Here is a 13,631-nt window from a genome sequence, read left to right as displayed (position 1 = left end):
GAATTCCTAAGGCATTCATATCATGCTCTTGGTGCTTGGTTAAACCCATAGATCGCCTTTTGGAGTTTGTAGAAAATGGTTGGGAAACTTGTGATCTTCAAAGCCTAGTGGTTGCTCAACATAGACAAGTTCTTGAATAGGGCCATTGAGAAATGCACTCTTTACATCCATTTGATATAGCTTGAAGTTGTGATGAGTGGCATAGGCTAGAAGCAAAGTTCAAAAAGGCGACGCCTTAGGCGCGCCTAGCCGCCACTAATCGGGAGGCGACGGGCTTCGCCTGGCCTATAGGGGTAGGCAGACCCCTAGGCGGGCGCAGCGCCTTGGCAGCGCAAGGCGGTGCCTCGGCGGTGATTTGGAGGCGCGTAGGTGCTCCAGGCAGTGTGGAGGCGGACGCCTCGGGCGAGCGCTAAATTTTCCACCCCCACTGAAGCGCGTGCATAGCTGGCTTTAGGCATGGGAAAAGAAGCCTAACGCAGGAAGGATAAGAGGGAGAAGGGGGAAAAGGACACGCGCCTGCCTGCTTTGTGCTTCTACTGCTCTCAGACGGCCTATGCCGCTCACCCACCTCCGCCTATGACCCCTCTAGGAAGCTTCTCCCAATGGCCATGCTCCTCCCTGCCGGCGTCAGGCACGTGGATCCACAAGCCGTGCTCTTCCCTGTCTAGAAGCTCCTCCCCATGGCCCATCCCTAAGCTTCTCCCTGCCTAGAAGCACCTCCCCACCAGTCGCACTACTCCCTACCTAGAAGCTTCTCCCCACCAGTCTCATCTTCCCATCGGCGTACCCCTCCCGTAGGCGCATCCCTCCCCGACAGTGTCCTCTAGTCCTCCCTAAGCGGCAGCCCCAAGGTCAGTCCCCTCCCCTGCTCACTGCTCCCCTCCCCTGCTCGCTGTTCCCCTCCCCTGCTCCTCTCCCCTACTCTGAAGCTGAATACTCTAGATGCCTGAATGGTCTGAATGCCTAAATGTTAGAAAGCCTGATCTGTGCTCTGAATCTGAATGTATGCCTAGCGAACACTAAGGGAGCGAATCTCCTGAGATGGAATTCGAATGATGTGGGATGTGAATATGGGGTTCTTGTTGATGCTAACAAGAAGGACAAGGTGAAGTGCAAACTCTGTGACAAGATGATGCAAGGAGGATTTACAATAAATTTGATTACAACATGGTTGTTTGTTGTTTTCATCTAACAATAATTGGCTACTAACTAATAGAGGTGTTTTTCATTTATTTCAGCATCATGGTGGCGGCTGTATGGAACTGAAACACTAGCTTTATAGAAGATGGCTACAAGGATCCTATCTTTGACATCAAGCTTCTTTGGTTGTGAAAGAAATTGGAGCGGGTTTGAAGGGGTTAGTACCTATCTACCTAAAAATTGCAGCAGCACTACAATTAAATTGCAGACCTAAAAATACTCTTATTTTAAATTTATAGGTACACACTAAGAAGAGAAATAGGCTTACTATAGCCCACCTAAACAAATTGGTCTATATTCAATTCAACTCCAAGCTGATTAAGAAAGAAAAGATCAAGTCAAAGAAGATCAGTGATGTTCTCTTGTCTAATAATACAATTGAAGCTCAAGGTTTTCTGCATGAGAATGGAGATGATTGTTCAATAGTTATCTATAGAGATGAGGAAGATGAGATGGAAGGTACAAGGATACCTTGGTCTGTTATTGGAGATGCAGTGGGAGCAGAAGAACAACTTGAGCTATGTAGAAGTGCAAGAGTGAGACAACTTTATGAAGGAGAAGAATTTGACTCCAAAGAAGAACAGTTTGATGAAGATGAGGATGATTATGTGGAACCCTATTGAAGAAGAAAGATGATATGGTAGTGGGGCCTTTTTATCATGTCATGGTTTATCTTTTATGATGCATTCATGTATGCCTGAAACTTATGAACTACTACTGTGTGACTGTGTTTTTCTTCTTTTGTAAGAACTATGTGGTCTCTGAACAAGACCTTTATTTATGAATTGTGTTGTGCACTTGTACTGCTGTCCTATCCACTTGTTTGTGCTTTAAAATTTGTAATTACTAGCTGCTGATATGGTCTGTTCATGGATGAGAGATGGCTGAAATCATTCAGATAAGTGTCAACTTGCTATTTTCTATTTTTTTTTGATGAACTGCTTGCTGTCTATTGAGTATTTACAAGATGTCAATTCTTGCTGTAGGAACTAGGAACAAGCTGTCTATTGATTATTGAGCCTAAGCCAGTAAGCATCTAAGGTATGTCTACTGCCCTCTCTTTTATATACTGTATTTAGCTACTCTATGCTTCTATTTAACTAATTTATTCAGCATTTTCTACTATATATATAATATATATGTTGTGTTCTAAATTGGCAAAATGCCTAGAAAAATGCCTTAAAATGCCTAGGCTAGCCTAGGCGCTAGGCTATGGGTCAGCGCCTAGAAAGCGCCTATCGCCTTCTTGAACTTTCGCTAGAAGCATTATGATTGCTTCAAGCCTTGCCACTGGTGCATATGTTTCTTCAAAGTCCAAGTCTCTACTTAAGTGAAACCTTGAGTAGTCAACCTTGCCTTGTTCCTTGTCACCACTCCATTCTCATCTTGTTTGTTGTGGAAGACCCACTTGGTGCCAATGACATTGGTATTGGGTCGTTCCACCAAAGTCCACACTTGGTTTCTTTCGAAGTTATTGAGCTCTTCTTGCATGGCCATCACCCAATCTGGGTCTTCAAGTGCTTGTTCTACCTAAAGAGGCCCCAAAGAGGAAACAAACAAGTAATATTGACAAAAGTTTGCTAAATGTGAACGAGTTGTTATCCCCTTTCGAAGACTCCCAAGAATGTTGTCAACGGGATGATCCCGTTGTATGGTTTGCCTTAGCCTTGGATGCTCAATGTCCTCTTGTTCATCTTCTAGATCTTCATCATTATCTTGCTCAAATATGGGTTGTAGGTTTTGTCCATGAGCTAGAGTCGAATCAGCTGCTACTGACTCTGTAGGTGCGACACTGTCGCCCTCAAGTGTGGCACTAACACGCTCTGGAGTTGCAGCAGATGCTTACTACAGTGTAGCATCAGGTACGTCAGCGAAAATAGTTGCAGCAACAACTTGAGGAACCTCCACTTTAGTGACTTCTTCTTGTGGTCTAATATCACCAATAGCCAATTGCTTGATTGCTTCACATGGTGGATCCTCCTTTTCTACAACACTTGAATCAACTTGCTCCACTCGAGAGCCATTAGATTCATCAAATGTCACATCTACCACAATCTCAACTCTCTCGAAGGTTTTGTTGAAGACATGGTAGGCATGCTCATTTGATCCATAACAAAGAAGAAAACCTTCATCAACTTTAGGTGCAAACTTAGAGATTTTGGGTTTCTTGTTAAGTATGAAACACTTGCACCCAAACACTCTAAAGTAAGACACTTTAGGCCTATTACCGGTTAGAAGCTCGTATGAAGTTTTCTTCAACTTCTTGTGTAGGTAGAGGCGGTTGATGGCATGGCAAGCAGTGTTGATGGTGTCACACCAAAAGATGTCTGGCATCTTGTACCCATCTAGCATTGTTCTTGCCATGTCAATGAGTGTACGGTTCTTCCTCTCTACTACACCATTTTGTTGAGGGGTGTATGGAGTTGAAAACTCATGCTTGATGCCCTCTTCATCAAGAAACTCCTCAACTAAAGTATTCTTGAATTTAGTCCCATTATCGCTTCTCACTTTTTTGATGGGAAAATCGAACTCCTTTTGAGCTCTTCTAACAAATATCTTCACCTTCTCTTGAACTTGGCACTTGTCATGCAAGAAAAATACCCAAGTGAAATGGGAATAGTCATCAACAATAACAAGACCATATTTGTTACCCCTGATACTTAGGTAGGCGACCGGTCCAAAGAGATTCATATGTATTAGCTCCAATGGTTGCTTGGTGGTCATGATGCTCTTTGGTGGGTGAGGTGCTCTAACTTGCTTTCTGGCTTGACAAGCGCTACAAATCCTATCTTTCTCAAAGTGAAACATTTGTTAGTCCAAGGATGTGTTCATCTTTTAGAAGTTTGTCCAAGTTCCTCATCCCAACATGGGCTAGTCAGCAATGCCAAAGCCAACCCATGCTAGATTTTGCCACTAAACAAGTCTCAAGCTTAGCTTTACTTTTGTTGAAATCAACTAAGTAAAGCTTGTTCTTTAATTGACCTGTAAAGACAATAGAGGAATCCTCTCTTCTAAAGACTTCCACACCCTTATCCAAAAGAGACAATTGTAGCCCATCTCACACATTTGAGAAACGGACAACAAATTGTAACTCAATGAATCAACATGTAATACATTTGTAATTGAATGCTCAAGGGTTATAGCAACTTTACCGAGACCAATCACATCCCCCTTTAAATTGTTTCCAAAGACAATATTTTTATTTGAGTGCGTCATTGGGGAATATGATGAGAACATACTCCTTTCTTCGGTCATATGATTTATACATCCACTATCAAGCACCTAATTTGATCCACCGGAGGAGTATGCCTACAAAATAAGTTTAGTTGCTAGATTTCGGTCCCCAAATTTAACTTGGGGCCTTGTATGTTAGTCACAAGAATCTTAGGAACCAAAATAGAAATATTCCTATATATGTTGCTTTCCTTTCCAACATATTTTGCCACCACTTTTCCACTGCTATTGTTCCTCAAAACAAAGCATGATGTCAAGCTTTGTCGAGGTGCATAAATCTTCGGGTGGTAGGCATACTTATTCTTGGTGGCCCACACTGATTTCTTAAGCTTCTAGAAATCCTATTTCTCCTGATACACCTTCTTCTTGGGCTTAGTTTTATTAGGAACAGAATTGGTAGCCTTCCCATTTTTGTGGGGCACGACACTGCCACTCTAGGACGCTGCACTGTCACGGTCTGTGCTGGCTGATCTGTACCAATTTTGCCCTTTCTCTCAAACTGCACACACTCATAGCCATTCACTATCCTTCTTCCATTTGTCTTGGCTCCTTTTGTGTGACCGAGCCCATGCTTGATTGAGGGATGCCTTCTTTGCTTGAATTGTGGCCCTTTTGATTCATCAACCTCCTTGTCATTGGATTGGGTCACACTTATCTACACTTTTCCAATGACTTCATTGAGCCTAGCAATCTCCTTTCTCATAGCTTTCATGTTTGCAAGGTTAGTAGAATAAGCATTCAAGTCAAGATTAAAACATTTTTTACAACCTTGATTAGTAGAGGGAGTAGAGGTTTCCTTTGTCTTAGTGAGATGTGAGTTTCTATCCCAAAGAATGCTATATTGCATCTCAAGTTCTTTATGCTTTTTTATCTAAGTCACAATATTTTTTCTTGAGAGCTTTATTAGCTTTCTTTGTGATAGCATGGTCTTCTTGCTCTTTGGCCAAGGCCTTATGCAAGGATTCCACCTCACTTCTCTCTAATGCAAGAGCTTCTTTGCTAGCAATGTAGAGATCCTCTTGTTGAATAAGAGTCTCTTCTCTAGATTTTAGCTCAGCTTGGACACTCTAAATCCTCCATTAGCTTAGTGATGAATAATTTGATCTTTCCATCCAAAATTTTAGTTATCATGTTTATTTCTTCATCACAAGACTCATCATCACTAGAGCTATCACTAATGTCACTACTAGAGATATCACTAGGAGGTGGAGGACATTTGGCATTTGATTTGGATTTTACCTTCTCACGCTTTGCCATGAGACAAGTGTGGGGGGAGTAGTAGTCATCATCGGACATGTTGTTGAAGAGCCTTGGTGTAGGGGATGACTTGTGAATAGCAATGGTTGCAACCTTCTCATCCTCTTCACTTGTGCTCTCTTTAGTTGAGTCCCATTCATGCCTAATGTGAGCCTCTCCCATGTTTTTCTTGCTCTTCCTACGTTCGGTCTTATCCTCTTTCTTGTCCTTCTTGTATTTGTTGTCCTTGATCTCATATGGACACTTGGCAATGAAGTGATCGATGCTTTCACAATTGTAGCATGTTCTCTTTTTCTTGTTTGGGAAGCTTCTCTTCACTACCTTGTAGCCTTGCTTCTTTAGCCCCTTGTGAAACCTCCTCATAAAGAGAGCAACATCATCAATCTTCTCATATTGATCATCATCATTTTCACTTTCACTTGAAGATGATGTGGTCTCTACTCTTTCTTGAACTTGTTTGCTTGCTTTGGTCTTGCTAGTTGAAGCTTGTTGGTTGATCTTGGACTTGCTTGTAGAGCCTTGCTTGCTTGATTTGTTGGCCTTGAGAGCTACATCTTTGATCTTGATGCCCTCTAACTTTGCTTGCAATTCTCTAAGTTTCTTCCTCTCATTTGCTTCTTCTCTTTGCATGTCAAAGGTCAAGATCCTCCCAAGTACATCATTTGGTATGAAGTACTCAAACTTCTTCTTGTCTCTAATTAGAGTGACTATGGTCTCATTTCTAGGTGAATAAGCTTCCAACATAATCTTGACAACTTTGTGATCATCTAGCTCATCACAACCATAGTCTCTAATCTTACCCACCATTGTCATCAACCTATCAAACATCTCTTGTGGTCCCTCTCCATCCAAGATTACAAACTGGTTGAGCTTTGACATCAACAAGTCAATTCTTGACTTTCTCACTTTGTCAACCCCTTCATGTGCTAGGTGCAAAGTGTCCTATATTTGCTTAGCAACATCAACTCCAATGACTCTATTGTACTCATCACCATCCAAGGAACTAAGCAACACACTTGTGGCTTGACCATTGAGGTGACGGATTCTCATATCTTCTAGTGTTGGGTTCTTGGGATCAACCGGTGGCTTAAATCCATTGCAAACAATCTCCCAAATACCAGGGTGAAGATCTATAAGATAGGCTCTCATCAAGTGCTTCCACTTGGCAAAGTTAGTCCCATTTAAATGAGGTAACTTGCCCGCCGGCACATTGATGAAAGACCTCCGATCATGGTTAGTCATAGGAATAGAAGAGTAGTTAAAGGATACGGTGGCATATTTGTTGTTGTTGGCCTTGGCCTTTCCTTTCTTCTCCTTCTTGTTCCCCTCCGACACTTGGTATGACTCGTCATCATCTCCATCTTTGAAACTACTTGATATGCTTGATGATGCACTTGTTGCCTTCTCTTCTTCTTCCTTCTTCTTCCTAGCTTCTCTTCTTTTTCTTCTTGCTTCTCCTTTTAGCTTTCTTGCCTCCTTTCTTCTTCTTCTCTCATTATCATTGAGAGCTCTTTTGGCATTGGTAGCCTCAAGATGTGGTAGTGTGGTGTTGCTTGTTGTTGATGCGCTCAACTCGCTGTTGTCAGTGTCGACATCTACCTGCTTCATGCCACTAGTTTCTCCTCCGGGCTTCATACCTCACGTGGTGAAGCGTATATGAGGTAACCTGCTCCGATACCACTTGTAGGATATCTGGTTAGCCTATAGGGGGGTGAATAAGCTAGTAAAAAAATAAACACTCAAACTTTTATCAAATTCACCCTGCAGCACTACCGCTCTGGAGAGCGGCACTGCCGGACTAGAACAGCGGCACTACCGCACCTGTAGACAACTTCAAGTCATAGTTCAAAATCAGTGAAAGGAAACTTAGATGGAAGAAATACATTAAGTTTTGGATTATTGTAGGTATGGGTGTAGGATCTCTGGTTGGCCTAGGGTTGTGAATAGGCCTGTCAAAAATAAACATTTAAACTTTTATCAAATTCACCCTGTGGCACTGTCGGACTAGAACAGCGGCACTGCCGCACCTTCAGACACCTTCAAGTCATAGTTCAAAATTAGTGAAAGGAAACTTAGATCGAAGAAATTTCTTAGCCTACTACAAGTATGATAGTCACAGATCAAGAGCTAGAAGTTGTAGGAACACCCCACACAAGTAGATCGACTAGAAACCCTAGAAATCGCCTCAACCAATAATATAAAATACAAGTAATGTAAATCAAGCACAAGTGACACAATGATTTATCCCGTGGTTTGTCTCGCCACCAAGGCTTGCCTACCTCCACGTTGTTGAGGTTAGCCACTAAGACTTAGGACTTTCCAACCCTTCCTCGTTCTCAAGTCAAGAGACCTAACTCTTGGGATGAGGGGTGAGTTTACTAGCTTCAAGAGATGATTACAAACCTCTCCGGGCTACCATACAAGTTAGCAAGCTCCACGGGTGACGCTCTAGCCGGCTAGGAGCCAAGCTCCAAGAGTAACAAACACAATCATCGACCAAAACGTGAACCAAGTGCTCTTTTGAGTTGGGGAATCAATGGAGCTGCTCTCTAATCGAGTTTTGGACCCTTTTCTCTCAAGGATTGATGGAAAAATCAATTGATTTGCTTGAGGGCTCAATGTCAACAATAGAGGGAGAGAGAGAGGCTCCTTTCTATTTTGGATGAGCTAGAGTGAGGAAGAAGTGGTAGAGAGTCGTTGGGGAGGAAGGAGAAGAGTATAAATACCCCCAGCTCCTAACGGTCACTTAAGTCACGGTAGTGCCGCACCACGCAAGACAGCAAGGGTAAGTGTGAAGTGTAGACTGTCTTGGTTGTGAATCTGAGGATGCATGTGTATGTTTGAGCACTTGGTAGCACATATTAGCTTAAACATTGTGTCCCCATTTATAGTACGACTTTTCCTATACTCAAATTCAAAATATAAAAGATTTTAAACTTTCTTTGAGTTTGAGTCTATCAACATTTGCAATTGGGGGTTCCTCCATTTCGTGTAGCATCCTTGAATATAAATTCGCTGCTTATCATCTCGATAAATCTCATTAGTTCTCTAATTACGTGGTCATTATCACCAAAACCCATAATTAGGGCTTGATTGCACTTTCAATGGGCAAGGTTGTCACTCGGCCCTTACCGAGTCGGTGAGCCTACAACGCCGCACTCTCCATGACGATGTTAATTTCACGAAATTTGTTTTTTGGATTAAATGTCACTTTAATGTTGTCGCAGTATTGTTATTTTTTCGTGCGATCCTTGTATTTTTAGTACAAACGTTTTACTATCCCGTAGCAACACACGAACATGCTACCTAATTTATACCTAATCTCTATCTTTTCTCTATCTATCTGTGTCTTCTATACAATATATATATATATATATATATATATATATATATATATATATATATATATATAGTATTTCTATATTGTACCTGGGTACAGAATAATATTCAGGACCCGAGCCCATCCAGCGGCAGCGCGCGGCGCGCCCATCCCTCCACGGTCCACGCCCGTCCCGACTCCCAAGTCCCGACCCGACAAGCCCCCCAGCGCCGGTTTTCTTTTTTCTCGCGTACCCACCGATCCATTCACCACTCCTCATCCATTCCTTTTTTCAAATAAAAAAATATTTCCCTTTTTTTTGTTTCAGATCTCCCTGTGTCGGTCGTGTCCTCGTGGCTCGTGGGTGCACGGTTACTTCTGCCCTGACGCCCGAGCTCTGGTTGCCGCCGCCGCCGCTGCCGCTGTTGCCGTCCTCCTGCTTTGTTGCTTCGCCGCCGCCAAGGGCCCTCCTGGCGCCGTCTCCCTCCCCCATCCCCTCACTATCTCAGCTCGCCGTCGCTACTGGGCGTGGCCGTGGTCTTGAAGGCCCCAGTTGAGGGTCGACACCGACGGTTGCTGCCGGGTTCGGCACCGGCGAGCTCGCCGCACCTGTGGCGGCCGTCCTACTCGCATCTTGCCATCATCAGCAGCCTTCCGTGCTTGCCCGTGACTCATCATCAGCTCCCGCCGCGAACTCCCGGAGAAAGGAGTGGCAACTCGCCTGGCGATGCTGTCGCCGCCGTCAGCCCATCGCCACCGCCGCTCCTGCGTGTGCTCCTCCAACACTGCTGGCAGATCCAGGTGCCCCTCCTCCAGATCCCCTTCTCTAGCTCCTCGTTTGCACCATCTCCTTCCCGTTCCCCTTCTTGATTCGATTTGATGATTCGAGTGCAGGATGCGTTGCCTGCGAGTGTTCGATTGTCTCGGCCCAGGTCGCGGCCAGGAGCTCCTCTTCAATTGCAGCAAGGTGAGTTTGTCTCAGCGGCCAATGCTGGTTGTGTAACTGTTACCAATACCAATTGTGTTGTGTAACAGTGTATTCATTTGGAGACGCCTCTCGAGGGATGTCGCTGCGCAGCCCTGGCCTGCAACCCGGCCTCCTACACGTGAGGTAAGGCCAGCCTTCAGTCCTTGTTATTGTAATTGTGCATCGATTTGCTGACTGAGCGAGGAAGCTTGTCAATTCTAATCCATTCAGAGAGAGCTGGTGGTATCTTACCACTGTTTTGTTAGCTGAGGGAGACCAGTTCCAGTAACTAGATATTTATGTACTATTTTTTAAGGAATTGATTACTTTTATTTGTGAAGATGAGTACCTGTTCAGATATGCAAAATATTATTATTCAGAGATGATCACCGTTGATACAAATTATTTATGGTTGGGAAATCAACACGTGATGCTAGAGTACATAGCATTTAAGTTTTTGTGGTCACACATGACAGTATTAGTGGTCAGGCTACATTGGTAGCATATAATAGAGTTTTTTTTCAGTTGACCACATAATCAGTATAATTTAAGTTGCGACTACACCATCCACGATTTTTTTGGCTTTCCTACCAGGTCCGCTAGCTCGATCTCCCCCTCCCACCTTGCTGCTCTCTCTTTTTGCCCCGAATCTGTTGGGATGGGAAACCTCTGGTTTGGGATGACCCAGCGTGTCGAAACTAGGGTTTGCATAGGCAACATTGCGACTAGATTGGATTTATCAGAGAATGTCTTCCTCTGCGTAGGGGAAAATGTTCAAAATAAAAAAAATCCCCCCATTGGTTTAGAATAGCTAGTGGCAGTTGATTTTATGATTTACCAGTTGATTGTTACAGTTCTTTATCAAAATGCGCTAGTGCTATGTCGTGCTATGTCTTTTCAAAGCTGTGTAAATGTATTTTCACATAATATCATACAGTAATTGATTTGTTGTTTAAATTTACAGGTTTATTAGCTCTTGGATAGTTGAATCTTAGTCAATTGGTGTATGTTGAATTAATGAATTATATGAAGGCGCTGCTAGCTTGCTATGGACGATTGCTTTTTAATAGTAGGTACCATCTTCATTCTTTAAGAGATTAAATTTGTCATATATTATCCATTTGTGTGGGATATCAATGAGAATGTGACGTGCGTATGTGATTTTTTTTATAATATTAGTTATGTGTTCATGTTCTGCCCCAGCTAAATTTTGGTTGAGCTCCGCCCTGCTATGCATCCTCCTCAATGAAGATGACGATGGCACGTTGCCTTGTCGTCGCCGGACGCAGTATGTGGCAGCACGTGCTGGGTGTTGGCAAAACTTGGGCGCTATGCTGGCCCGCTCCACGTCAACCCGCCCACGCTAGCCGTGCCTGATAGTCATGGCAAGAACCCGAATGCAGCTCTTCCCTGCAGGTAGTTTTCTTCTGCCTCTGTTTTCTTCCACTAAATTGCAGCCACCAATCAGTGATATTTTGTGTGACTAAAACTATCCGAGTTAATTCGCATCTTCCAATTCTGGCCCAGAGGCTGCTCTTGACCAAATTGGATTTACCTTTCATATTCACTTTGAAGATATTGTTGGCAATTTCAACTTAACTAACTGCTTCACCTCGCGAATCAAACTGTATGCTCATAGGATTTCTGAGTTAAGCAAATTGATTATTCCAGTCCAAAAATTAGGTTCAGTAATTCTTTGCTCACTAAGCTGTTGCGTGGTGCTTCCCTCACCAGCAGCCTTGACCTAGCAAGATCCTGATGAGGCACGCACAATCCTTCTTATCTTTCTTTGGATTTGGATTAGGCTAATTTCAGGCTTATCTTGTAGATTGTGAATTCTTTGCACAGTCATTTCTCCAGCTGCTGGTGTTGTACTATACGGGGCATTCCCAGAGTTGAGCGCGAAGTCCTTAATACCCTTATTATCCTAGTGGCTTGGGAAATATTGAAGCACCGAAATGCTTTTGTGTTTGATGGTGATTGGCCTAACATAGAGGTGCTGCTTCATTGGGTTGCCAATGAAGGTGCCCTGTGGTGCTTGGCAGGGGCATCCGCGTTGCATAGGCTTTTGACTAGGTCGCTCGTCGTAGATCATTAATGAGTTGAGTCTTTTCTTTTTGGTCGGGGTTGTATGTACTAGGAGGGTTTAACCTTCCCTCCTTTATGTTCTTTTTCTTAATGAAATGACACACAGCTCTCTTGCGTTGTTCAAGAAAAAAAATTGCTCAATTTGTTTGAAGAAAAGCTTTGAACTGAGATGATTTTTGTGGTTCAATTGAAATAGTAGGATGAATGTGATTAACATTGGATTAGACATTGTGCCACCTTATAGTCGAAGTGGAATCACTTGATTTTGCATCTCTACAGAAAATATAGAATGCATCCATTGAAGTTTTAGTCTTAGAATATCCTTAACCTGCAGCTGAATTTTTTTGAAACAAAAATTATGTGCGTCTGTGAAGATTTCTTCATACTAGTCTTCTCTGAGCTCCACCAGCACATAAGGTTCTCTCTCCACTCTCTTTTGATTCTTCATGCTGTTGGTCCATTACCATCATAGGCGGTGACATTTTCTGAAAACAGTTAGGTTGAGTTGTATATGATTTACATGTCCCCTTGGGATTCACTTTAGGTTTTGTTTGTCCAATTGTCTATGTTGTGTTCATTTCTTGCTCTCCCTTCCCTTGAGTAGACAATTTATGATAATATATAGAGATAGAGTTTTATCTAGTTAACAAGCTCCCTATTAGGATTGGATTTTAGATGCAAGCGAAGCTTTGTTGTGCTTGTTGTCGAATGGGGCTTCTAGATATTTATCTATTGTTCGATATATTTATATTAGTGTTCCACCTGTATACAGCTTCATGCCTCCCCTGTATTGATGTGGCTCCCCTATTCGTGCAGCTGCTCCACAGAGTCACCCCCAACATATCCCTGGCATGACAGAGATAGCAGCCTCAGCACCTGTGTGTGTGTAAAGGTGAGTATGCACTGGTAGCTGGTCAGCATCGGATGCAGTTAAATTTTAGCTTTGAATTCAATATTTGTTATAGTTTGTTTGGAATGGGGCACTGATTTTGTTTTACGAGGAATTGCTGAAGCACCTAGCATGACAAGGAGCTGCCAATCTTTTATCTGTACACTAATAGTCAACTATGTACATTGATATGATCTTGTTTTAGGAGAAATCCCTGAACTTATTCAGAGGGACTAGGCTAGTTTGGCCGCAAATATTTGAGGTTTTTATGGTTCCCTAGTTTTTCAGCACAAGCAGATCAAATTAGCAATGGGAAAAAAATTAAAGAAATAAAATCTAATGTTTTTTAGCTTTTATTGACTACTATTGATTTTGTCTGAGTCAAGCAATCAATTACTAAATGAATTTTATACATGTATCTTATATTGCAGGTTTTTTAAGAAGCAACTGTCATAATGCCTGTGTGTGTACTTAATGGATGTGTTAATAAGTCGGGTCTGGGTGCTATGCAAATGAAGGTGTGTTGCATTGCTGCAAACTACAAATGACATCCAAAGCCCTCAATGATGCAGATTTCAGTTCATCAGAAGGAAACACATGGATGTCTGTGCATCATCATTGCAGTTCTTAAAAAACAGATGGATGTCTGTGCATCATCTTTGTAACTATGATAACGA

The 13,631-nt window shown here is 42.7% G+C and overlaps 1 long non-coding RNA gene across 4 annotated transcripts; it reads left to right on the top strand.

Annotated features, from left to right (window-relative positions):
* The first annotated feature begins 9,443 nt into the window (after positions 1 to 9,443).
* LOC136473153 (uncharacterized) lies at positions 9,444 to 13,172 on the top strand. 4 transcript variants are annotated; one of them, XR_010762530.1, is made up of 5 exons: positions 9,444 to 9,977; positions 10,046 to 10,121; positions 10,942 to 11,046; positions 11,181 to 11,393; positions 12,838 to 13,172. It is a non-coding gene; the product is annotated as an uncharacterized lncRNA (long non-coding RNA). The 4 variants fall into 4 exon arrangements; XR_010762531.1 differs by having other exon boundaries at positions 10,942 to 11,050; XR_010762529.1 differs by lacking the exon at positions 10,942 to 11,046 and having other exon boundaries at positions 12,882 to 13,172.
* Positions 13,173 to 13,631: the final 459 nt, after the last annotated feature.

Source organism: Miscanthus floridulus, chromosome 8 (assembly GCF_019320115.1).
Source record: "Miscanthus floridulus cultivar M001 chromosome 8, ASM1932011v1, whole genome shotgun sequence".
Lineage (NCBI taxonomy): Eukaryota > Viridiplantae > Streptophyta > Magnoliopsida > Poales > Poaceae > Miscanthus > Miscanthus floridulus.
This window is presented reverse-complemented; position numbering and strand designations above follow the sequence as displayed.